This window comes from Rhinopithecus bieti, unplaced genomic scaffold, assembly GCF_001698545.2.
Source record: "Rhinopithecus bieti isolate Rb0 unplaced genomic scaffold, ASM169854v2 scaffold_20310, whole genome shotgun sequence".
Lineage (NCBI taxonomy): Eukaryota > Metazoa > Chordata > Mammalia > Primates > Cercopithecidae > Rhinopithecus > Rhinopithecus bieti.
The window spans coordinates 138,405-165,646 of record NW_016810331.1 but is presented as its reverse complement, the minus strand read 5'-3'; the positions used below and the strand labels follow the sequence as shown (position 1 = coordinate 165,646).

The 27,242-nt window shown below is 44.4% G+C and overlaps 1 long non-coding RNA gene across 1 annotated transcript in view; it reads right to left on the bottom strand.

Moving 5' to 3' along the window:
* Positions 1-8,768: 8,768 nt before the first annotated feature.
* The window catches only part of LOC108541966 (uncharacterized), a 36,014-nt gene continuing 17,540 nt past the window's right edge, over positions 8,769-27,242 (bottom strand). Inside the window, exon 5 of the long non-coding RNA XR_001889134.1 lies at positions 8,769-9,344. This is a non-coding gene — a long non-coding RNA (uncharacterized LOC108541966). The remainder of the gene's footprint in view (positions 9,345-27,242) is intronic.

Below are 27,242 nucleotides of genomic sequence, written 5' to 3'. Positions count from 1 at the left end.
CTCTGATCACAGCTGGTAGGTATCGAGGGACAGCTGCCTTGCCTCCTGCCCCACCCTTTTAGGGATCTGCTGTCTATAAACTGCCAGATGTCAGGTACCTGGTTCATCATCTTCATCTTCATGCACGTCAACAGCCATATCACTGACCTTCCAACCAATCTTCCAGCCTTACCGACCCTCAGTCCTTGCCTCTAATGGCCCTAAATTCCATCCGGTATCAGACCCTCAAGTGGAGTGAAATGCAGCCTGTATCTCAGAGAGTGGCAGGTTGTCTTCTCTGAACCGGTGTCAGGTGCTACTTTCTCCACAACCCTAGGCTGTAGGCCCTCGGCAGCCCCAGAATCTGCAGGCTTAGCCCTGCCATCTGGAGAGCAGTCCCTGCTGCTGCTCAGGAGGACCATGCAGCCCAAGGCGAGCCTGGACTCCCTCACAGTCTCTGCACTGTCAGAGTCCCCTAAGCTCTGCCAGGTCTCCCTAGTCAGAATGCAGCATGTCTGTCTCCATGTTCCGAATTGCATCCAGTCCACCCGCAGGGCCTGGAGCCCTGCCCAGAGGTCCAGGTGGAAGGACTGATGCTCTGTGCAGTCCTGCCCAGACCCCTTCTCAGGAGGTGAGACTCTGTCCTACACATCCAGCAAGGGGCTAAACAGATCAGGCGGAACGGGAATGTCATTGCCTCAGGCGGAATGAGAATTGTCATTGCCTGCACGTACTGGAAACTGCTACCATTGCCCAGGCTACCGGAATAGATTTCACCTTTGAAAGTGACCCTGGCCTGGATCCTGCTGCTTCTGCCACACCTATTTCCAGTTTCCTCTTCCTCCTGGCCTCCTTCTGAAGTCCCAAAACGATGTCCTGCCAAGTCACACAGGTAATGGCCATGCTGGCTTCTGAAGCCATCCATTTTGTTTCATGTCTTTTCCTTCTTGGGAGGCAATGAGCTAAAGTGAAGAGAATAAGTGCTTTTCAGTCTGAGGAATTTCATCTTGAATCTTGGCTCCAAGATTTAATCATTCTGTAATTCTTGGGCAAATTGCTTACCATTTTTGAACCTCAATGTTTCTTCATCATTAACATGTAATCAATCCTACTTCGTAAGGTTATCAGGATGATCAAAACAGATCATGTAGGTAAGACACTTAGCACATAGCAGACACAGCTACCTGCTGGCTACTGTTTTGAGTGGACCTGCACTTTGCCCGCATTGTAATTGCCAGCCTCTTAGCTCTTCCGTGTTCCCAATCGCCATTAGGAACCTTTGACCCCCTTGGATCCTGTTCACAGCCTAAATCCCACAAGTTGCTATTTTCCAATGGGCTTGTGTATGATGATCCAGCAACAGTCCTGCCCATCCCCACCTGCCTTGTCACAGCCTCTGCCTGTGGTTGGAACTCATCTGATTCTATTCCCTGCCAAGAAGCCACATCCAATGTTCTGGACGCCTGGATTTGGGGGGCATGAGGCTCAAACATCAGGAGGGCCAGAAGGCGATGAGGGAAAAATCCAGTTTCAGAGGGTCTCCAACATGGCATAAGCCACTGTGGGAAGCAAAAGATGGTTTCTCCAAATACAGGCTGGGCAGATGCAGTAAGAGCTCATTGTAAGGATGGTCTTTCCAGTGGTACCTCTTAATGGGTGCATCGTTTATTGAAACCCTATCTGAGCTGTCTGCTTTTGCAGCTGTTGGATCTTGTTCTCTCACTCAGTGGTCATTCAAGAGCTGAGACCTTTTAGGTAGTAGATGACCATCGCAGAATGACTGACACTCAACTAGCTCTTAAAACCAACCCCCGTATCACAGCCGCAATACACAAAAGTTTATTTCTCACACAATAGTCTATTTGGGTCAGGCAACCTCCTTCACCTTGCTCTATGTGACCCAGGTCCATGGCCTCCCAGGTCCAACCAGCAAAGACAAAGGAAGTTTACGGGCTCCCACCTGCTCAACCTGGAGGTGACCTCTTCTCACAGCCGCCCACAGGCTACTGGGCGGAACATCTGACCTGACTGTGAGGGAGGCTGGAAAATGAGGGGAGCACAGGGAATGTGGATGAGCCAAGTGCTCTGCTCTGGCGTTCATGTAGGAGGGGGTGTGGATGTTTGTGGGCTGAGGGTGCATGCATTGTATGTGTATGCTGTGCTTTTCACACTACTAAAGTGCCAACAGCTGCTCCTCTACCTTTTCTCTGTTTTTTGTTTTTGTGTTTGTTTGTTTGTTTGTTTGTTTTTGAAGTCCTTGTAATGGTCCATGTCTTGCACAAAGCAGGTGCTTTATAATGTCATTTGAGTCAGTTCACTCAGCCTCTGATGAAAGTCTCTTACAAGAGGAAAAATAGAAATAGGTGTCATTTATAAACTCTCCTCGGTTTTAGGCTCAATGCAAATAAGCACATCATGTGTATTATTTTATTTCTTTCTTACAGTTGCTCTTTGAAATATGTGCTATTTTTTATCCTTGTTTTACAGGTGAAGATACAGGTTTAGAAAGGGGATATAACTTTCCATGGTCAAAAGCAAATAAACTGGACATCTCAGCCAGCCCATCTGCTTGGAGCCCTCTACCTTAAAGCCACATCACTCTCTGAGATGAAACACCAGCCAGACAGGGTGAAGACAGGAGCAAGCTCCAGGTTTACAAGTGATAGGATTCCTGTGGATTTCTAGTTCAGGTTGAAAATCCATGAAATTTAGAATAATATGGGGATAGTTTACAGACATGTGAAGTTCTCCTTTTACTGCATATGCTTTACTTACAATGCAATACATAGTGTTTCCATTGAGACATCAGCAAACATCCTTAGCCCTGTTTGCTTTTCATGCAAACTAACATTACAGTATGATACAAAGAAAACTGTTTCTTCTTAAGATATTTACAATGTGATTGGGTTTATTTAAATAAAGTCCATTATATACCAGCTTTAGAATTGTCATTAATTTTAAAAGGCAGTAATATGCCCTCAAATTTGTTCCTAAATTTGTACAAGTGTATTTTTCCTTGCTATATTCATTTTATCATTATTCTCCCCAAAAGTCTGCAAATTGATTTTGGGGAAAATAGGTGGATATACCACACTAAAGTTCCAGACATCTAAATGCCCATGAAGACTTACTTTTTTGACTCAGGCCAGGCCTAATGTCAGCTGCACAAAACCATGAGGCTCATCCCTGGAAAGAAGAATGTTTCCACTTTTGCTCCCAGTCCTTCCTCACTGTTCAGCTTCTGCGTGAATGTCTCTGTGTGCTTTCATAATCTCACATTACCCTAGTATTGTGCTTCAATATTTTTCTAATTTCTAATTTCTAAATTTTCTTTTTAATAAAACTTAAGGACTGCTGAGTTTTTATCCAGGACCAGGAAAAAATCAAAATCAGCACACTGACAATAAAAGTTGCTTTGAGATTGCATCCCATAAGTCACACTTGTTCGGGTGTCCAGGGATACTGCTGTATTTCTAGTGATTTCCTTCAATCACTGCCAAGAGGAAGGCTTGGATTTCCAGCATACTTTTGCTCCCAGAAAGCCAGTGCACAGGGGAGCAGCTTGGCCCCCTGACCATCTTCAACTCTGGTGCAGCCCTGCAACAAAGCAGAGGAGGCCAGACAGAACTCACTCCTGAAGCCAACCCCACCAGGTTTTGCTCCTGGAGCCTCTTCCTGTGTCATTGTCATTAACCTGTTGTGATGCTCCAGTTGTCATTCCCAGAAATCCAAGCACTTGGTCATCTGTGCCCAAGTCAATTTGCTTGCTCTGGGGCACAGTTTCTACTCAAGGAAAAATGAGACCTCAGGAAAATCCGATCCATCCCAGATCAAGCTCCCAGCCCAAAATAGTACGCTGCTGCTGAGTGTCTGGACGACACCTTGGTTTCTCCTCAGAGGTCTGCTCCAAGGGCCTTGACCTGGCCGCCGGCTTCATGGAGTGAGCAGGCCACGCATGCCGTACATGGAACTTAGGAAGTGCTTGGCCATCTTTCCATTCAAGGTGAGTTTGGTTACAGCTTGAGTAGGTGTAGCTCCACCTAAGAGAACTACCAACCAAATAATTAGGGCTTAGAAATGCTCCATTTCAACCTTCAATTGTCCATCCCAGGGCATCAGCTGAAACATAGAGGAAGCTTGAGGACAGGCTCATCTGGATGGGAGCATGCCCCTGTTTGCCCTGTTCTCTTCATGTTCAGGATTTTTACACACAAAAGCAATGAAACATCTAGAACAGGATAATAATATCAATCATTTAATATTTGAGCAATGCTTCACAGTCGACAAAGTGCTTCCTGTGTATTTCCTCTTTTGACCCACATAATAACACTAGGAGGATTGTAGGGAAGGCGTTAATAGTCCCATTCTTCAGATAGAAATAAATGCATTGTCCCTTGAGAAACCTAATGCTGGAAATCACAACTTGATTGACCTTTCAGAGGCACCCAGTGCAACCCAAGTCCTCTGACCTGGAAGCATGACATGCTCTACTGGTATTCACAGCACATGTGGTCCAGAAGGTGGAAGCAGATCCCAAAGCGGTTTTGCCCACTGCTAAGTTCATACATCCGGTGGTCTGGGTGATGCTGGGACATTTCTTCTGGGGTGAAAGACATGCTTTTGCACCTTGTACTCCCTACCACTAAGACAGCATCTGGCTTTTGCCAGGCCTCGTGGATTTCTGATGCCATATAAATCACACCTGGAAGTACTGATCTGATCTGTTTATCATGTGATCTAGTCAACTGCCAAATCTGAGTGGGGCTCAGAGCCAGAAAAGGTTCTACTGCAGGCCCCGGCTGTGTGCAGTTTGCCCCTAGGCCACACAGCATCCAATGGAGCACCCCTCTGCTCCAGTCTCTGGAAAGCCCCAGTAGCAGAGCTGCAGCATGGGCCCCTGGGGATCTGGGTAGGGCTGCCCCTTCTGTGGCAGGAATTACTCACATTTGAAGAGCAGCTCCAGGCACAACACTGGTCCCTGGTCCACAGGAGCTCCTGGGCAGGGCTGCATGCAGTCAGATGCCCCCTGTGCCGTAAGTTTGGGTAGGTACGACAACAATCCTTTGCACACAGGAACTAGGATGCTCAAGATTCAGCCCATGCAGACCCAGGGGAAGAGAAAATGATGTGCACAGATGGCCGAGGCTCCCGCGCCCCTGCCTATTGCACTGATACCTTGCTCTCAGCTGGCATCGGCAGACTCCAGGGCTTCCCTGCAATCAGCTGCCAGGGGGACGGAACTAGGCCTGGGCCACATAGGGCAGCCCTGTGCATCAGCACCAACCATCAAAAGTAGACTGCCCACGCCTGCCACTCAGAAGTCCCTGGAGGATGAAAGTGAAGGAAATTCCTCGTTGTTGGCAGAGCTGCGGCCGCACTGGAGGTCAACCAATCTGTATGGAGAAGGCACCTGAGGTGTGTGCCCGCACAGACTCCTGGAGGAGCCAAGGGGCAGGGCTGGCTGGGGAGGAGCCTGGGAGAAGCCGACTGGAAGGTCGGGCAAGGTAAGTAAGGGGTGGAAGTAAGCCCAACCCTCTGGTCACCCCCATGATCCCTGGGGAATGTGTGCTTCCTGCCACAGCAACCTTAGGTTTGGGCTGATCGGAGGCCCTGGGTTAGGGGTGGCAGAGAGGGTGGAGGGAAAAGCTTCCACTAAGTGAGCACAACAGGGCATCTGCTCAGCTTAAATTCGTGATTCTCACCCAGTCACCTTCACCCCACAGATGCCAGTGAACCAGCAGGCAAGAGGGAACTGGTGAAGGGCCTGGATCCCGATGGCTGTGAAGAGCTAGAGTTTCCACTTCCTAATGGATTCAAGAAGGAGTCTTATATGGAGTGCGGTGATTTCCTGGGGTTTCCCTTGGGGCCTCCACATCCAGTGAGGATGGTGAACAGGCAACTGCAGCCCCTGCCCCCTGACAAGGGCAAGACAACCAAGGCCTTAGATATTCTGGGTAAGAAGATCAAAGGTCCCAAACCCAGAAGTTACCCAGATCAGCCCAAGCACTGGCTGGGGTGGGGGACATCCAGATACGGAGGTGGAGAAGTCTGTGAACACCGGTTATTGCCACACAGCCATCTGCACTAGTGGAGACAGGAGCTTGTTTCACTGATACTTTTAAGTTAAATGTTTGCAGAGGTTATAGCCAGCCACTGCCTTGAAACTGATGCTGTGGCAGATTGGATTTAACAGATAACGTTAGTGAGCATGACTGTCCCTGGGTGGACTCCATGGAGCATCTCTGGGGCACCCCGTCAAATGCCCTCAGCTGCACCTGCCACTCATTCCAGCTATGCTCTGTGGGACAGCCACCCTCAACTCCATGCCATGTGCCTCTGGTCTTCTGCCCCAGGCTTTCCCTGTGAACCTGCTTAGTGCCCACAGGTACACAACCCAGAGTTTAGGAGGGTCACACCCTATGTGGGGCTCTTTGACCAATGGGGAATGGGAGCTGGTGGGTAAACATTTCCCCCTTTCTCTTCTGTAGAAAAGTCCCCGAGACCCCTGTCACATGGCTCCTTCGCTGTCCCTGGGATCAAGCACACAGTTGCCTGCTGCAGTGACTGACACAATGACAGACTTTGCACAGCTCTTCTTCTTTCCCTGCTTCACACCCCCGCCTTGCTCCTGTGCCCTGGACAGCACTTTCACTCCTGCCTCCCTTTCTGGCCATGCCTTCTGGGGAAGCCAGGTGTAGTCATTTAATTTTAGGTGTCAATTTGACTGGATTAAGGGATGCCCAGGTAGCTGGTAACACGTTATTTCTGGGGGTACCTGTGAGGCTGTGTTTGGAGAAGATTAGTGTTTGAATTGGTGGGCTGAGTAAGCAGAGCCTCTTGACCAGCCTGAGCAGGCACCAGCCAGCCACTCTGTTGAGTGCCCAAATGGGACAGAAATGAGGAGGAAGGGCATTGTCTACTGTTCAAGCCAGGACTCCCACCCTCTCCCGCCCTCAGACATCAGTGCTCCTGGCTCCTGGCCCTCTGGGCCCAGACTGAATTGCACCATAGGCTTTCCTGGCTCTTCAGCATGCAGATGGCACATCAAGGGACTTCTCAGCCTCCACAGTCATGTGAGCTAGTTCTCATAATAACTTTACCTATATGTGTACATATATCTCCTAGATGCTTGTGTTTCTCTGGAGAACCTGACTATTACACCAGGCCAAGTCAGTTACCCATTCCTAACTACCACTGAATTTGATGTTCAAGTCCTACACCTTGAGTTCTCAGTCCCTCTATCAGCTCATTTCCAGTGCCTTCGCCTCCATTCCACTTTGTCAGCTTGCCTCTGGTGCTTCCTAGAACACTGTCATCACCCATGACTGCTGTATTCATGAGTCCAAATGTAGACATCCCTCTCTTTTCCTCAACCTTCCCTCAGTCCTTTCAATCAGTCCTTCTGCACCAAAGGCTTAGCATCATCGACACTTTCTGGCTTGGGAACCATCTCCTTTCTTGTTATCTAGCAGCCTCCTCTTGTCTTTTATTTGTTGGTTTTTTTAACTCAGTTAAGATTCCAGAGAACAATATTTCTTTCACACTTGCCAATTTCCATAATCCCCTTATTTTCCTATCTCATTTCTTGAAAAAAATCCCCTCAGAATTAATAAAACTGCTATATTAGTCCATTTTCACGTTGCTGATAAAGACATACTTGAGACTGGGAAGAAAAACAGGTTTAATTGGACCCACAGTTCCACATGGCTGGGGAGGCCTCAGAATGGAGGCAAAAGGCACTTCTTACACGGCAGTGGCAAGAAAAAGTGGGGAAGAAGCAAAAGTGGAAACCCCTGGTAAACCCGTCAGATCTCATGAGACTTGTTCACTATCATGAGAATAGCACAGGAAAGACCAGCCCCCATGATTCAATTACCTGCCCCTGGGTCCCTCTCACAACACGTGGGAATTCTGGGAGATATAATTCAAGTTGAGATTTGGGTGGGGACACAGCCAAACCATATCATCTGCCAACTGTTTTGTGCTTACATCCCAGGTGCTAATCACTTAGAGAAAAACCACAAAACTGAACAATTTGGAGCCATTATGATAGCTCACTGCGTCTACTGAGAGCGTAATCCTCGCCAGATATTCTTCAAAGTGCATTACATACAATGATCTTGTTCTGTGCCCTGCATCCTGCTGGAAAGCTGCCCAGAAGCCCTGCCCTCCAATCTCTGAAATGCATTCTCAGAAAACTTTCTCTCCTGCTGCTCAGAGAAAACAGAAGTCATCAGCTGAGAACTTGGTAGACGTTTTCCTTCACATTTCAGTGTCATTCAATGGTGATTCCTTTCTTCTAATCCAAAGACTCTCTTTGGCTCCCTTAACCCCATCCTCCGCTAACTTTTATCCTGCCCCTTTGATACCCTTTTAGTTATCTCTCTTATCCCTCTGCTCATGCTTTCTTTTATATTTTGAATGTAATAATGTTGAGGGAAAAAACAAACTTAGTTTCTCCTGTACTCTCACAAAGCAGAGTACTTCTGACACCAGGTTCTGTAGGGGATTTTTTCAGCACACCAGGCGAGTAACCAATCCTGTAGCAGTGGACACCAGCGATGTGTCCACCAATTCGATTCTGACACTCTATCCCCAGTGGTAGCATCAGATCCCACACGGTGAAGGCTCAGTCCCACAAGATTGTCCCTGACTTCCGATGGTGATTATAAGCCCCAGGTTATTTTACTTGTGTTTCTGACAAACTGGCTATAAATTGGATTTCCCATGATCACCTCCTCAGTTTAGTTAATTTGCTAGGATGGCTGGCAGAACTCAGGGACACACTTATGCTTAGCAGTTTATTACAAAAGATATTTTAAAGGATACAGATGAAGAGATGCATAGGGCAAGGCATGTGGGAAGGGATGAGACGCTTCCATGCCCACCCCAGCGACCACCTTCCAGGAACTTCCATGTGCTCAGATATCCAGAAGCTCTCCAAACCCAGTCTTTTGGGATTTTTATGGAAGCTTCATGACATAGGCATGACTGATTATATCACTGGCTATTGGTGATGGACTCAACCTTCTGCCAGTCTCTCCTCCCCAAAGGTCAGGAGTGTGGGATGTGGCTGAAAAGTCCCAATACTCTAATTATGCTTTGATCTTTCTGGTGATTGGCTTCATCCTGAAGACATCAGTCAATCATTTGCCCATGAAAAGCATGTTTTTGGATATTCCAAGGGTTTTACGAGTTGTATGCCAGGACACAGGATGAAGACCTATATATATTTCACAGTATCACAGTGGTCCTTAGGCTAGTCCCCTCTCTTCTGAATCATTTTTTTTTCTGTTGATTTCTTTCAATTACATGGATTCCATTACCACCTCTTAAGAAAATGATTTTCTGATACTTAAATAAAGCTGGAGAACAAAAACAAAAAGGAAGAAAATGATTCTCCAGTTGGATGCTCAACCTAGATGTCTCTCCAAAACTCAGACTCGCGCAACATTTTCATTCACGTCTAACAAACCCATATCAGAAAACAGAACGATCTTCCCACATAAACTACTTCTCTATCTCTATCAGCATCTAACAAGCCCTACAAGTCAGCAACACGACCTCACCTTTGACTCTCCCTCACCTCCCCCTCTATCCCCATACCTTCCAGTCACTTACTTCTTAAATATCTTTGGAAACTAATCTTCTGTTCATGCTCACTACCATTTCTGTAGTCTAGATCATTATCATCTACCTGCCTGACTGCAAGAAACTTCTAGTTAGTCTTCTTGCCTTCACACATAGCTGTGATGGTTAATATTGGGTGTCAATTTGATTGGATTGAAGGATGCAAAGCATTGTTCCCTGCAGCAGCCGGGTGGGGAGATGGTGTCTATGAGGGTGGTGCCAAAGGAGATTAACATTTGAGTCAGTGGACTGGGAGAGACAGACCCACCCTCAGTCTGGGTGGACATCATCTAATCAGCCACCAACGTGGCTAGAATAAAGCAAGGAGAAGAAGTTGGAAGAAACTGATTTGCTGAGTCTTCCAGCCTCCATCTTTCTCCCGTGCTCGATGCTTTCTGCCCTCAAACACCAGACTCCAAGTTCTTCAGCCTTTGTATTCTTTGACTTATGTCAGTGATTTGCCAGGAGCTCTCAGGCCTTCGGCCACAGACTGAAGGCTGCACTGTCGGCTTCCCGACTTTTGAGGACTGGCTTCCTTGCTCCTCAGCTTGCAGATGGCCATTGTGGGACTTCACCTTGTGATCCTGTGAGTTAATTCTCCTAATAAACTACCCTTCATATATTCATCTATCATAATAGTTCTGTCCCTGTAGAGAACCCTAACTAATGCAATGCCTGTATTAAAGTTAAGTACTTCTTCAGGCTCATGCGAAGCCTTTTCTCATGTTTAGCAGCATATGTTGACATGTGTCATTAAGATGGACTCCTCATCCCTGAACTCCCCCAAAACATGCCCTGCCATGAGCTTATTTTCAATAAACTTTTGTTGAATGAATAGATGGCCATTAAATAAATTAAATAATTACTCATTCAATGAATAAGTCAATCAGTGTTGTCTACTTTAAATTCCTTGAGAGTGAATCAATTTCTATATTTTGTTTACTTCCCATCATAAAACCAAGCATTCACTTGAAATTATAATCATTATTAAATTGATCAACTGAGTGCATGCATCTTGGGTCTGGATAATAATTCTAAAATCTTTAGACATATTTTTGAGCCCACCAGATGGGAGGTTTCTATGGTCAAATTAGTTAGACTTCAAAAATGCAGATATCCCATATATCTTCATCTTCATTTTGTTTCCGTAACCAGTTTTGTGGCCTACAAAAAGGGTGAAAGTAGAGTCTGAGTATCCTGAGACAATGAGTTTAGAGGCCTGGGTTCTGGGCATGTTGGCTGAGCTGTGTCATAGACAAGATATGAGGACATGTCCAACAAGGGTGGCCAGCAGCAAAGGCATGGTTACAACAGTCTTTAGGCTCTTGAGTCTAGAGGCCTAGATGTTAAGGGGCAAGAGTGAAGGGCTATAGCAGAAATGAGAGGACCTTGGAGGAGAGGCTGAGAATGTCAACTGTAGAGAGGCCAGGGGGCCTTAGGTCTGGGGCTCTGCCCTAAGATGACTGCGCTTCAATCTCAGGTTTTCATAGTCCTGAGAGTGAGAATGTGATTGGCTGAGCTTGGCTCAGGCTCCTCTCCCTAGAATCAATCAGCCATGGCCTGGAGTGGAGTGGCTGAGCACCACTCACACCCTGCAGGAGTTGTGAGCTAGATAACGATCCACTTTCTGTATTCTGCACATCCCAGAAGTCTTAAGTTTTTATTGAAGCTTGCTTAGCCAATTCAAGCCCAATTTCAGTGATGCAAATTTCACATCTATTACATGCAAATAATGTGTGGGTCCCTTTTCTGTTGATTTATTTAGTCTTCAGAAACACAGGATCATGGGCCAGATAAAGTAGCAAATGAGTGTTAACACTAGAGGTTCAACCAAGCTCCGAGAACAGTTACAAGAAAACAGAATGAAGGCAAAGACTTTGCTCCAAAAGGAGCAGCTGAAAGGGAGGGGTTGCTGTCTGCAGTCCGGCACAGAAAAGGGCCAAGCTGGGAGCCTGGGAGTCTGAGCTATCTCTCACATGTGCAAGTCTGCAGCAGTAAAGAATCCAGAGCATTCTCAGTGACACCAGATCAGCCTGTCGCCATTTAGCTCTGACATGCCTGAGTGTGAATTCTCCATAAAATGTCACAGTGCAGAGGGAACAAGAGTGATAGCAGACCCGGTGACCTCCCCAAATCACACACTGCCCATCTCTGGAAGCTGCTGGGAGGCGTGGGCCTCTCAGCAGAGCACAGTTTAATGTACCTCATGGGATCTACTCCCACACAGCAGCGTAGAAAATGTTTGGGAAAGGAGAGCTTTTTACTGAGTGCCCAGCACAGATGTATTGCATCAGTGGCAGCACTGCCTGGGGACTTCCCTCCCCAGTCTGCACTCTGAAGGGCAGACATTGTCTGTCTGGGCCATGGAGTCACCCATCCCAGGAATTTGGTCATGACCACAGACTTCTAATTTGTAATAACTGTCATTGTTCTGCAGCCATGCAACAGAGCCCAAGTGCACATGGCACAATTTCTTTTGGATAAAAAGTGTGGTGTCTCAGAGAAAGTGGGATGTTTTACCAGAAAGCACTGCCCTGCAGTGACCACCTTCACTGACTCTAAGAACCTCAGCTCAGTGTGTGTGTAGTAGTTGGTAATGCTCAAAGTGGCTTTTTTATTGTTGTTAATTTGGATTTTTAATTTTATTTTATGTTAGATTGGGAAGTACTTGTGCAGTTTCGTTACATGGGTATATTGCATGATGCTGAGATTTGGGCTTCTAATGAACCTGCCGCCCAAGTGAACATAGTACCCGACAGGTAGTTTTTCAACCCTCCCTGCTTTTGGAATTCTCAGTGTTTATTGTTCCCATCTTTATGTCCATGTGTAGCCAATGTTTAGCTCCCACTTATGAGTGAGAAATGCATTTGGTTCTTGGTTGGTATTTGGTTTTCTGCTTCTACATTAATTCACTTAGGATAATAGCGTCTGGCTGTACCCAAGTTGCTGCAGAAAACATGATCGCTTTCTATTTTATGGCTGCAGTATTCCATGGTGTATGTGTACCACATTTTTTTCATCCAATCCACCCTTGATGGGCACCAGGGTTGATTCCATGTCTTGAAGTGGCTTTAGTCTTCTCACCTAACCTCGCACTTCTCTGTGAGACAGGTCAGGAAGGCATTCAGTGGTTCGCCCACTCATTCAGCAAACACTTAGCTAGCATCTTTGTGGTTGCCTCCCTGGTTCTCAACTGAAGTAGAATCAAAGCTCTAGGTTCCCTCCCTTGCTCAGCATGCTGTATGCCCAAACACAAGGTCTAACACATTCATTTAACTTATATCCTAAGGAGACGCTCAAAGTGATGGTTAGGTAAAAAAGGTGGGGAATCAAGGAAATTCTACTCACATTATTTTGGTTATCAAATTCAAACAGAACTGACCCTATTTAAAGGTGAATATAGTCATTCCTCGGTGTACACAGTGGGAGAGAATTGGTTCCAGGACCCGCCATGTATACAAAAATCAGCACATACTCAGGTCTGCACCGTCAGCCCTGCAGAACTTGCTTCTAGGAAAAGTCGGCCTTCCATGAAATCAAGTTTCACATTCTGCCAATATTATATTTTAAGATCTGCCTTTGGTTAAAAAATAAATCCACATATAAGTGGACCCCTGTAGTTCAAATCTATTTTGTTCAAGGGTCAAAAGTGTATTTAAAATCACATCATTCAATATGAAGTGAAATTTGAACTAAAGAAGGAAAAAAAGTAGAGAGAAGAGAAGGAAATAGAGGATGAGTAGGAGAGGAGGAGAAGCAGAAATAGAAAGGAGGGCAGAAAAGCATGCAGGATGCAAAAGATAGCTGAAGTGAACACTGTAGGAGAATTACTCCAGGAAAACAAAGAAGAAAATAATGTCAAGAAAGACAAAGGAACATAAATAAAGAAATAAAAGTGACAAAGGTGAAAATAACAGAGACAAACAGAAAACTGGAAATTTAACATAAAAATAATTATATACCTAAAGAAGAGACTAGAAAAAATTGTAAGACATAAAATTGAACTAGGATTTTTTCTACAGTGAAAGAAAAAATAAATATAATTCAAAGGTTTATTATACCCTGATAAAAAGAATATAGGATGAAATACACTAAGATTTGTCCAACAAAGAACCACAGATACTTTGAGAAAGTGAAAGCCAGTATCCTAAAAGGAAAACTATTAGCTGACTATCATACTCTCCTCAGCATTTTCTTCTTACTGGAATGCAATGAAACAATCGAGATTTGAGGAAAGTAGGACTCAAGAGCTCTATTACTCACAGCTGTCATGTGTCTATGGCAAGAGAAATACATTCTAAGATAGGTAAGTCATCCAAATGTGGATGAACCACCAACTAATAACACAGCTTCAAGATACATGAAGCAAAAACTGCTAATAGAACTGTAAAGAGAAATAGAAAATGTCACAGTTAGAATCTAAGATTTGCAAGTCCCTATCTCAATAACTAATAGAACAAGTAGAAAGAAAATCAGTAAGAACACAGATTTGAACGAAATTATCTATCAGCTTTAACCTGGTTGACACTGATAGAACACTCTACCTGACAAGCATGCACATCCTTTTCAGGTGTACCCAGAACATTTGCCAAGGCATACTCTTAGCCATAAAGTCTCAGTGAATGTAAAACCATACAAGTCATACAAAGCACGTTCTCTGACCACATGGAGCTAATTTAGAAATCAGTAAAATAAAGGTATCTTTAAAAATCCCCAATTATGTAGAAAAAAATAAGTAACACACTTTTAAATAATTCAGGGATCAAAGAAGGAATTAAAACAGAAATTAGAAAGTATTTTGAAGTAGTTATAAATGAAAATGCAACCTATTAGATATGCAGCTAAAGTATGATTTTATAGCACTAAATGCCTGTATTAGAAAAGAAAGGTCTCAAATCAATAACCTCAGCTTCCACTTTAAGAAACCAGTAAAATATTTCAAAATGCATATTGTATACAGTAACCATATACAATTTTGTCAGTTTAAAAAATAAATAAATTAGAAAAAATATTAAAGACAATATTTTGGTGTTATTTTAAAGAAACTCCAAATAAGCAGAAGACAAGGAATAATAATAAAGATCAGAGTGGATGTCAATAAAACAGAAAAAAGAAAAACAATATAGGAAATTAATAAAGTCAAAAGTGGGATCTTATGGAAGACCAATTAAATTTATAAACCCCTATTCAGACTGATGAGGAAAAAAAAAGAGAAGACACAAATTAGTGATATCTGGAATCAGATCACACATCACAACATATTTCAAGAATCCAGGAAAGTGAAAATGTGTCCAAATGCATAAACCCCCCAAAGTGAGGCTAAGTAATGTTGCATCTACACCCAGAATGTGAGAGTGGAACACAATGCATGTTCCCCAGAAAATGATGGCGCACGTCTCCATTTGTTGGCCCACAAAGGGGCTCCCAATAGCGTTAAGCTTAAAGAGTAGATCGAAGAACAGTTGTTTTAGTCCAATGCCAGTCAGGAAAAAGTATTGACATCTATTTCAAGAGGCATAAAGAAATAGCTGAAAAAATGCTAATCTGAGAGTTAACAATGACCATCTTAGGCTATTAGGACTCTGGGGATTTTTAGCAATGAGCTTATTTCATTACACAATAAACAATAAAGCTATTTTTGAAAGTTTTTATCTTCAGATAGAAATTCATATTATTGAGGGTGTGGGCAGTGTATTGCATACACTGTAGTATTACAACTTTTTTGGAATATGATTTGGCAGAAACCACTAAAAGTTAAAGTATGTATCTACATTGACCGGGAATCTGATCTTACATAAATAATGGTTTTAGTATGCGAGGATTGCTGCATAAAATTTTGCAACTGTGAACTCTAAGGTGCATCATTTTCCCGTTAGTCATCATGGATCTGTATATATTTTATAAGAGTTTTCTGGCGGTAAAATGTCTTGGGGATGCCTTTTCTAACTGTCACCATTTGGACTAGCAGTGGTGCTCAAATGATGCAGGGATTTTTTTACACAGTTATTTGTATAGACCAGAAGAAAGAGGAGGAGAAGAGAAAGGAAGGAAAAGGAGAGAAAAGGGGGAAAAAAAAGTAGAGGAAGAGGAAGAAAGAAAAGAGAAAGAAGGAAGGGAAGAGGCTCAGGAAGACTAAGTTACAGAATACTCATATCATGGAGTATTATGAAATAATTTTAAAAGAATATACCAGATCTATTTGAATTGACCTACAGAGATGTCCAGGATGTATTTGGGGGCACAGAGGCAAATCTGCAAAACAAATGAAATAGTAAGTCCTTAATTTTGTTTTGGTGGGGTTTTTTTTAAGGAAAGAAAACATCCTTTGCATTTGCTCATATAAGTTTTATGACTGCTAAGAAAAATGTGGAAGGATACATACCAACAGTTAGCTCTGTTCTGTGGGTTTGGGGATGTGGGCATTATGCTTTTTCCTTATTTTTTAAATTGTATGTATTTAAGGAATACAGCATGATGCTTTGATATTACGTATTTATAGTGAAATGGTTACTACAGCCAAGTAGGTTAACATATCCACCAATCATCTCACATAGTTACATTTTCTTTTGTGTGTATGTATGTGACAAGAGCACCTAAAATCTACTCCAGCAAATTTTCAATATACAACACAACAGATTCAACTCTAGTCCACTTGCTGTACATTAGGTCTCTAGACTTATCATTCCACATAAGAGCAAGTTTATACCCTTTGACCTATATCTCCCCACTTCCCCCACGCCTGCTTCCACCTCTGGTAACCACCCTTCTACTCTGTTTCTACATATTCATGGTTTTTCTTTTTTAGACTCTATATCTAAGTGAGATCATGCCATATTTTTCTTTCTCTGTCTGGCTTGTTTCATTTAGCATAATGTCCCCTAGTTTCACCCATGTTACCATACATGGCAAGATTTTCCTCTTTTTAAAGGCTGAATAACGTTCCATTGTGTATACCTACCACATTTTCTTTATCCAGTTATCCATTGATGGACACGGCTTGTTTCCATATCTTGACTATTGTGAGTAATGGTGCAATGAATATGGTAGTACAGATATCTTTACAACGTGGTGATTTTATTTGAGTATATACCCAAAAGAGGGATTGCTGGTTCGTATGGAAGTTCCATTTTTATTTTTTTTAGGAACCTCCCTACTGTTTTCTATAATGGCTGCACAAATCTACATTCCCACCAACAGGGTACAAGGATTCCCGTTTCTCTGTGCCTTCATCAACACTGGTTATTCTTACTGGTTATTCACATCAACACTGGTTATTCTCTTGTCATTTTTACAATAGCCATCCTAACAGCTGTAGGATGATACTTCATTGTGGTTTTAATTTGCATTTCCCCAATCATTGGTGATGTTGAGGACCTTTTCATATACCCTTTGGTGTTTTTTTTTTTTTTTTTTTTTTTTTTTTTTTTTTTTTTTTGTCTTCTTTGGAGGAGTATCTTTTCAGGCCATTTGCCCGTTTTTTAATTAGGTTATTTGTTTTTTGGTTTTTGTTTTTCTTTGTTTTGTTTTGTTTTTGTTTTCATTTTTTTTTTTGCTATTCAGTTGTATGAGCTCCACGGCGATTTTAGTCCTTATCCGATATGTGGCTCACAAATATTTTCTCCCACTCCGTTGGTTGCCTTTTCAGTTTGTTAATTGTTTCCTTTGCTGTGCAGAAGACTTTTAGTTTGATGTAGTCTTTGTTTGTTTTGCTTTTGTGTGCCTGTGCTTTTGGAGTCACATTAAAAAAAAAAAAAAAAAAAAAAAAAAAGAAAAAAAGATCCATTGCCAAAGACAATATCAAGGAGTTTTCTTCTGTGTTTTCTTCCAGGAATTTTATGGTTTGACACCTTATATTTAGGTCTTTAATCAATTTTAAGTTGATTTTTGTGAAGGGTGTAAGATAAAGATCCAGTTTCATTCTTTCACATGTGGACATCCAATTTTCCCAACACCATTTATTGAAGATGTTATCTTTTCCCCATCTTATCTTCTGGGTGGCCTTGTCAAAGATTAGTTGACCCTGTATACTTGGGCTTATTTCTGGACTCTTTGTTCTGTTCCATTGGTACATACAGTATGAGTGTTTTTATACCATACTGTTTGATTATTACTGCTTTGTAATATAATTTGCAACCCAGAAGTGTAATGCCTCCAACTTTGTTTTTCTTTCTCAAGATAGTTTTGGTTATTCAAGATCTTTTGTCATTGCATAAAATTTAAGAATTTTTTTGATTTCTATGAAAATGTCACTACAATTTTATAGGATTGCACTGAATCTGTATATTGCTTTGAGTAGTATGGACAGGTGGACATGATTTTTATGTATATATCTCTATCACATAAATTGATACTTCGAATATGTATCACTCTTTGTCATCTAAAAAAATTTAAAATTTGTAAGCAAATCACAACTACGTAGGCCAACGATCTTTAAAGTTTTCTTCAGAATACTTCAGAATTCTATTGTCCTTTTGTTTTTCCAATATTCAGTTAAACTTACAGTTATTCCTTTATCTATGCATCCACCTGCCCTCAGCCCATACTCCCAGCCATCAACCAAGCATTTAGTGTCTCCACCCATCCTCTCTGCAAGGAACTGGGGACTCAACCTCCCGAGGAGTTGCTGGTGATGCCACAGGTAGCAAGGTAGACAGCAGCAAACAGGCACCCCACCACCTGGTGACAGCCTAGGGTATTGGAGCTAATTAGTGCACAGCAAGGCCCTGCTTTCTCCTGTTTGGTAATCAATACACCACTGGAAAAGTGAGCGTGGATTTCAGGTGACACGGTAAATCTCAGGTGGACTTGTCATTTTGGAAGGATTATTTCTCAATGACAACTCAAGGGACCAGCTATGTTAGAATTCACTGTGAGTCCAGTCCATTTCTTTCAGGCAGCCAATGGTCTCAGTCTCTCAGGCAATGTGTTTTTGAAGGAGCCCAGGTAGAGGATCTTTTAACACAATCAACGTTTGAGAATCACTTTTCTACAGACTCTGCGAACCTCGGGTGGAATCATATATTACAAAGTGCTGAATGAAAGCTTTCAAAGTGTCCTCCTGCATCTACATTCTCTGGGGCAGAAAGAATAAGCCCAGTTAAGGGCAGCTGCTGCCCCAAGGGCGAGGCATCAAACCTGCTGTTTGCAGGCTGGCCTGCAATTGTGGAAGCTCAGGAGCTACGGTCCCCACAAGGTTCAGGATGGCTGAGCTTGGAGATCCAGCAGAGGGAGATGAAGGAAATGATGTAGGCTGGAGACTGCCCATTTTTCCCTCTAATGGTGAGAGCTTCTGGTGAGAGAAGAGAACTGAAGTCACTGTTTTTATGTTTAGAGAGGTGCGTGTATGGAGGCGGGTCAGGGAGAACACAGCACGGCCATTTATGCAGTCAGTGCTGCTGCCCTCGGCTCACCAGGGAAAGCCTCAACGTGCTGCTCAGAGAAGCGACCACTGTTTTCCTGAGACCCTGAACACCCAATTCCCAAATCTCAGGAGTTGGACCACAGCCCTGAACACGCAAACTTTTGCTCTAGAAAGCTAAACCATCCAGAGAAGTCTCTGTGTTTGTGAACAAGCAGAAGAGGGAGAATGGTGTTTTCAAGACTGGGAAGATGCCCGGGGCAGGCAGGAAAGAGCAGGTGAGCCCTGGGAACCTGTCCCCATCCAAACCAAGGTCTGGGGGTAATTAGGGCTTTAGAGAGTGGGGAGCCAGTCCTTCACAGCTGCATGGAAGCTGGAAATTACCCTCTGCTGCTTCTGAGCCAAGGGGGAAACCCTCCTTCTGGCCAAGAACAATGTGGTATGAGTGGCATTTCTGTGGCCCTGAGCCACAGAGCCCTAAAGATGATGGAATCATGAAGCCAAGAGGACACAGCAGTAGCTGTGATGCTGATCACAGGCTGAGGAGCAGCTCCTGCCCGTTTCCAGGGCTCTCAGGCTCCAGGATCCCTGCATGATCTAATTGAAGAGGAAGGACTTCAATTAGATGAGAACAGCCAGCATCGTGTTTCTTCTTAACCCTAGGGAGCAGATGCTCGGAGCCAGGTGTAATCTGATTTGGAAAAATAAAGAAATGTGATGCTTCTTGCATCTGATTGTGGAGGAGCAACTCATAACTTACACCCTCTGCTTATTAATTCCTCCATCTGCGTGTGAGCGATTTTAGATCACCTTAACTCTGCTGCTGAAAGCTGCACCCTCCTTATCGCTCAACACCCAGCATACTCGACACACCTCTTGCAAGAGCTAAAGTTTATATACATATTATGTCTTACGTTCTTATCAAAAATCAGTTTTCCAGTATTTATGTTTTAGATTTCTTGCCACCCCTTGCAGGTGGGACCAGGAGGGGTGGGGTGAACTCTTGGCCAGAAAATTTCTGAAGTGGCTCCCAAGAGAGTGAGGAGCTGAAAAATAAAGAAAGCAAACCTTGAATATGTTTGCAGCAGCCTGAAGCAATTTTATAAAGTAGGGTGAGAGGGCTTGCCAAAGATATAGGCATGGAAATTATTTCCCTTTTTAATGCAGATACATGAAAATGAGAAAATTGTAATCCTAAGAGGTAATTCACCCAAATGGAAAGGTCTCTTAGCATGCCCACTAGTTATATGTTTCCATTTTTTTCCAGTAAATATACATATATATATATATATATAAATTGATACAAAATTCAAAGGAACCAAAGAAATACAAAATAAAATAAAATAATTGGTCTTCTCCCCTCTGCCTTTCAGTCCCTCTGGTTGTCTTTGCCAGAGGAGAACGTTACTGTTTTCTTCTCTATCTTTGCAGAAATATTCTATGCACATCTAGTTATATAAGTATATAAATATATTTTAATACAAATGAGACCTTACTGCACACACTGCTCTGGGCCTTGTTAGATGGACCATACTTTATTAAACCAGATCCCTCTTAATGGACATCAGAACATGTCCAATAGTCCAATATTACAAATGATGCTGAAATAAATATCGGTGATGTATTTCCAAGTCTCTGGAATACTGAATGCAGGGTTTACCTAAGACGCAGGAAATGTTTTTAAGGGCAATGTTCTGGGTTGAGTTGGCTTGTGGAAGAAAATATGAGAGCCATGTTCAGGATTCCCTCGGGAACAGAATGCTGGCCCCTCCCCAGCTCAGATCCATGCCTAGCACTGTCGGGGGCCATTCATTTCTCCAGGACTCTCCTGGGAGAGGTCGTACTGGGATGCCTTCATTAGTTAGGGTGGAAAGATGTTTCACCTTTAAGAGGAATAACTTTCCTCTTCACAAGTGGTCTAGAAAAAAGAACGTAAAACTGAAAAAGTGGAAAACACAGATCAAGATGAGGCAAAATCCAGAATCACTTCAGACCTGAGCAGGGAATCAGCTCAACACACACAGAGAGAGAGCGGGGACCACCAAGGCGGTTAGAAACCTGAGCGAGTGTCAGAGAGGCAGAGTGAACTTTTGTAACAGGCTCAGCTATAGGAAATTCTTGGGACACTTCCTTTCCCAATAAAACTTCACGTAACAAAGCTGTTTTTGACAGGGTTGAAGTTTTTGTGGAAGGGATACAGAGGCCTTCACTTTGCAGGTGCAAGAGATCCCTGAGATAAGTCCACTGGGGTTGTCGAGGGCATTTCATTTGTGGCCCAAGGTTGACACAGTTTGAAGACAAGGAAGAAAACTAGAGAAAGCCTTGCCCTGGGAACAAGAGAATCCAACCAAGCCCCATTCTCCCTCTTTTTCACGACAAGGTCGTCAGGACACAATGGGATTATGGAGAGGGGAGAAACAAAGGAAAAAGCACTTTATAATCATTACCTCATTTAATTCCTGCAGAAGGGGAGGGAGAGAGCATTGTTTTCATTATGTGAACCACATTCCAGAAAAATTGGAGAATAGTAAAAGAGAGAGAAAAAAAATCAGCCCTAATCCCATAATTGAAGCAAAGTTATTGTTACCATGCTGGCAATTGTTTTCACACCGACATCTTAATATGTTTATTATTATTTTTATATAATTATGGTCAAAGTGTTACAACTGAACTCTATAGCGTCCTTTCTAATTTTTCACTAACCATTACAGCGTATACAATTTCCATGTTGCCAAATTCTCCAAAATCATCACCTTCCTAAACATGAACCAATCATTGCCACAGTGTCAGCTTGACTTGGACAGTTCCTTACTATTGAACATTTGCATTGCTCTTGGGGCTTTATTCCTGCATTATTTTAAATAATAGTACAATTTCAGATGGTTTTGTTAAGATAAAGTTCCCCAACGGGTAGGGGAGTAAGGGGCAAGGGAGAGGAAGTGAATGGACAACCATCCCAAGATGCCCTCAGGAACTTGGAAATAAGATTTCCTTTGAGAGTTCTGCTGTAACAGCCGACCCATAATCAGGGAGTAGAACAATTTGAGACGTTACCCTGAAGGGGTAGAGGCAGCCAAAAGTGAAACAGTGTTGAAGGCACCAAAGTAGCTGAAGAATGTGACCATCAGAAGAGGGTGGGCTGGCCTGAGGAGCCCAGAAAAAGTGGTCATACCAGTTAGAGTGTTGGGGGGATGCTGGGTAGCCCTTGTTTACTCCTGTTTTCTCAGTGTCATCAGTAACAACTCCTTCCCCATCTCACTCAAAACTGTCTTATTTCAGAAAACAAATTACACAGTCCTCTCCTATGGATGACTTGGCAATGGGCAGGCCTCTCTCTTCCAGAGGGACCAGATGGATGCACCCTATTTTGCACAAAAGAGTTGGAAGAGGACAAGTTGCATCTGAGAGAGGGGTGATGGTTACTGCCCCAGAAGGCTGGGTGCCAAGCCTGCCTGGACACATGTGCTCCAGTGGGACAGGGCCTCCGGAGGTACGGCTGAGAAGGGAGCTGCAGAGATAAGCATGGCTCTGTACCCCAGGAGCCGGTGGGGGGACTCTGACCACCACATCAGGGGAAGGGTCACCCCAAAGCCTCCCCTTGCCTGCTGGGGACCAGCACTACCCTGCGGCTATAACACCTGTGAACTGAAGGACCAGAGTCCTCCTCTTGGAGAGAGGGAGGCTCACCAAACACTCTCTGGACTTCGCACATGATCCTAAAGGTGAGCTGACCTTGCAGTGAAGACGTCTGCCTGCCCACCAACACTGGCACAGTGTGCTCAAGCAGGTTTTGTGACATCTGGGAAAATAAAGGAATGCAGTGCCATTGGCTGGATCTGAGTGTGTGCAGCAATTCAGGCTTGACAGATGGGTGCAGCAGCCTGCAGGTCCCACACGGCCCCAGGTGCAGCCTTTCCCCCGCTCTGATGTCACCCTCACCATAGTACCCTGTGGGCGTGGGAAGAGGACCCCCAGGCAGATCCATGTCTCCCTGTCAGTTAATTAGGCACTATATTTTATGCTTTGGTTTTATGAATTTGGACAACTCAAATCAGTGTACAGGAGTTCACTCAACCCTGAGATGGTTAAAAAAAACTGAGTTTCTGAGCCACAGAATGAAGGGCAGACCCATCCTCAAAACACTTGATGAAATTTTTTTCTTTTGTCGCCTTTGGTTGCTCTGTATTTTAACTTTTAAATTAATCTGAAATTTGCTTTTTGTTTAGGACTAAATCACTCTTTCTCCCCAACTGCAAGAATGTTATTATCATGTGATTTGTGGAAAATACTTTTATTTATGAGTATTTGTGTTGCTTTATGAACCATATAGCTTATTCATTCATGAGCCAAGGTCTTTGAATTATTCTGTTTCGTTGATTTGTCTATTCATGAACAATGACCAAATTGTTTTGAGCATCGTATCCTGATAACATTAATAATTATAAAACCAATCTTTTATTCAAAGATGTATGTTGAACACTCATGTTATTATTTTCACAGTTACTTCAGAATTTGTTCTGTTTCTAAAATAGCCAGGAGGATATTGAAATGACCTACACTAAGTGTGTGCATTAATCTAGGAACAATTGATATTTTCACAACAGTCGTTATCTTATTCAGGAATATGATATTGTTCAAATGTGTATGTTATTTTTTGTGTATATTTTATATGCCAATAAAGTTTTGTAATTTTCTTGATTGCAATCACACTGATTTTCCTTAAAAATACTCCAAGGTGTTTTATGATATTTGTTGTTACTCTTTATATGTTTTTTCTCATTAAATCTGCTTATTGCTGGAGAGGTATGTAATTTAACAGCCATCTTACGGACGACAAAACTGGGGCTCGGGGAGGTTCATAAATTGTTCAAGATTTATGAAGCAATTAAGCTGGGGAGCAGCAGCATGAAGCAAATGAGGACAAACCCCGACACCCACACGAGTGTTTCCTTATTCTGCTCTGTGTCTGGGCTCTTGGCAGCCTGTGATGTTGGGAGCGGGCCTGTTCGCTTCTCCTCTCCATGCTGACTTCCCTCCCGTGTCTCCGTGGAGACTGGCTTTCCTTCCCACTGTGCTGCACTTTCATCTCCAGCCCTTTCCAAAGCGCCCTCCTTTTCTGAGAATGCCTGCAACTCTGTCTCCCACAGGAAATGTTCATCATGCTCACCATCCTTGCCTTTCGTGTTTTCCTTGCAACCATTGGGGAAGAGACCTCAGTGAGCAGAATGCACAGCCATGGGGCGGAGGTCTGAGCATGGGGATCAGCTCAGAACACGAGACCAGATCACAGACACCCGAGTCACCAGGCTGCAGCCTGCGCAGCTGGACACGCTCGCCATCTGCTAGGGGTGCCTGGGGCTCTGCGGGTGTCCAGCTGGCTGTGGGGCAGGAGTGAGACTGGATCCTCTGCTTCAGGTGATCCAGCCAACTCACATTTGATTTATACCCATGGAGCCATGGGCTTTTCCTGAAGGAAAGCTGCAGTGTGTGGCCTCCCGGACTGGCCACCCTCCCCCGGTTGTGATCAGTGTTCTGAAGCTGGTACCAGTGGTGGACAAATCCCACTTAGTGGTGATCTCACTCAGCCATGGCTTTTCACTTGGTTGCTCCTACGAGGAAGATGGACATAGCATGGTTATCCCACATCCATGGAACTTCCAGTTTTGGGAGACGACTTCTGTGGGTCCCTTTGTCACCACTCACAATTCTCTGTGCACTATCTTACCGCAATTCAGATGAATTAACTGAAGCATGGCAAAATGACAAGACTGGCCAGAGCCCACGGGGAAGCCGAGAAAGGGAAAGCCGGCCTCGAAAGCCGCAGACTGATGTCTGCCGGGGTTGCAGGTCAGCTGTCCTAGGTCTGCAGGCATTTAAAATGGAGCAGAGGCTCGGCCCCTGCCCTCCTGAGATGTGCCAGAGGCAGGCACCTGGGAGTGTACTTGAAGGAGGGGCTAGAGGCACTGTGGGTCTGGTTCAGCTTCCCAGAGGTCCTCATAAGAAAGGTGTGGTTCAGAGGGAAGCCTGGTGAGGGCTTTGCGTAGAGAAGGGCAAGGAGGGCACTGTTCTTTCTTAGGAAGAGTCAGAGAGCCACTGAGCCAGCACATGCTCTGTCCCCAGAAGCGCTGGCACTCTCACCTCACTCTTCCACCACCTGCCTCTGTAACCCAGCTGAAGCCACTTTCCCCTCACAGAAGTCCTGTCACTCACTTCCCAGAAATGAGGATAGGCACGTTCACCACTTCAGAAGAAAGGACTCTATAAGCACAAATGATGGGAGACTCTCAGCCCCGAGAAAGATGTTTTTCAAAAGACCAAAGAGGGTAAATAACAAAAGCACGGATGGTGTGAGGTCCAGGCGCTATTTTTAGGGTGGTTCAGGACAGACGGAAGATGGAAGAGGTGATGCTGGCTGCCGGTCCTGCTCCGTTTTGGTCCTCACCCCCGGAAAGCACTGAATCCTTGATTGTTTGGTTAAAAACATCCCAGAGTGGATTTTGTTGTTAGCTGCTCTTGATCTTTTAAAATTTCCTGCATGTGCTATTGACTGCACCCCCGGCCTTGATAGAAATCCAGACAAAATTGTCAGCCTATGAGCTGTGGCTTTGTCATCAGCAGGCTCAGCCGTTCTGGCGACAGGGGCAGGAGGCTGCGGGGCAGGAAGTCGGGCTGTGAGCCAAGCCTGAAGTGACTGGAGAACAGCCTCAGACCCACCCTGGCCTCTTGTCTCTCCATTCCTGCTCCTGCACCGGGCAATGGATGATATTCTTATGTCGGAAACCAGAGGAGAAATTCTGCTGCAAGCACAAAACAGCCTTACACAGTGAGTTATCAGAAATGCCACTAAATGTTGCAGGTGTGCATTTGCAACTTTAAGGAACACGTGGCCCCGGGCTTCACTGGGCCCCTTCACCACCCAGCCCTATACCTGAAAGGTGGGGCCTACCAAAATGCAGATGGGTGAAACCACCACAGCCAGATTTCTCCGTGTGTCCTAACTTCTGCATAGTCCAAGCTGAGTCAGCCTCACTCTAAGGAATGTCGTGATGCGAGGTTCTCCTGGAAGGAGGGGGGTTCTCCTAAGACCCTCTGGATCTAAGTGGGGCCTAGCACATGACTGGCACTCACCGACTGGTGAAGGAGAAAGAGACATGGTGAAGGAGAGGAAGGGAATGGAGGAAGGGGAGAAAGGGAGAGGCAGGAAGGGGAAACCAGAAAACAGGCAGACACGAAGCAGAAGACCTTCACCCACCCAACCACAAATCTCCAAGCCAGAGCACTTCAGCAGCCAGCAGGGCTGGAACCAAAGGGGTGATAGCAGGAGGCAGCCTGAAGCAAAGGAGTCAAGAAGAGAGGACGGTGAAGTCACTGAGGACGTCTCACACTCCCTCCATCGAGGCCTCAGTCACAGAGGCCTTCTTGCTGCTGAGTCCCTAAAATGGAATGTTTGCTCACGGCATTTAACAAACAGAAGCAGGGCCAGGTGCGGTGGCTCACGCCTGTAATCCCAGCACTTTGGGAGGCCAAGGCAGGCAGATCACAAGGTTAGGAGATCGAGAACATCCTGGCCAACACGGTAAAACCCCGTCTCTACTAAAAATACAAAAATTAGCCAGGAGCCAGGCGTGGTGGCCTGTGCCTGTAATCCCAGCTACTTGGGAGGCTGAGGCAGGAGAATCGCTTGAACCTGGGAGGCGCAGGTTGCAGTGAGACGAGATCACACCACTGCACTTCAGCCTGGCAACAGAGCAAGACTCCATCTCAAAAAAAAAAAAAACCCGGAAGCTTTTTTGCCATTCATTTCTTAGCATGCAGACTTCATCAAAAGCAGCATTTAACTCTTTCTCTTCCTCTTTATCTCCCCAAGGGATACATTATGATCTACAGCTCTACCCTTAGTCCTGAAGGAAGTTAGGTAAACTCTGGAGTGGGAAGACTGGTGTTTCTGTCTCCTCAGCTACGTAAACATGTCTTCAACTGTTACGTGCTGCAACTATAAAATACAGTTTTATAACAGCCCGTTTCATGTTTCACAGCCCGGCTTCCATTTCAGTTTGTGGGAGGGTTGTGGAGGGAGGTGGGCCGGAAACTGGGGAGAATACACACGGGTAGTTCATCAAGGTGTAGTTTAACTGTAACTGTTGAAATAAAAGATGAGAGGAATACCAATTTCTGTGAAAGGCAGACGTAAACACAGCCCTGTCAAGGCTCCAGATGGATATTGGCATTGAATAAGTGCAAGGTGGGCTCCCATGACAGGCCACCCCCTAGCATT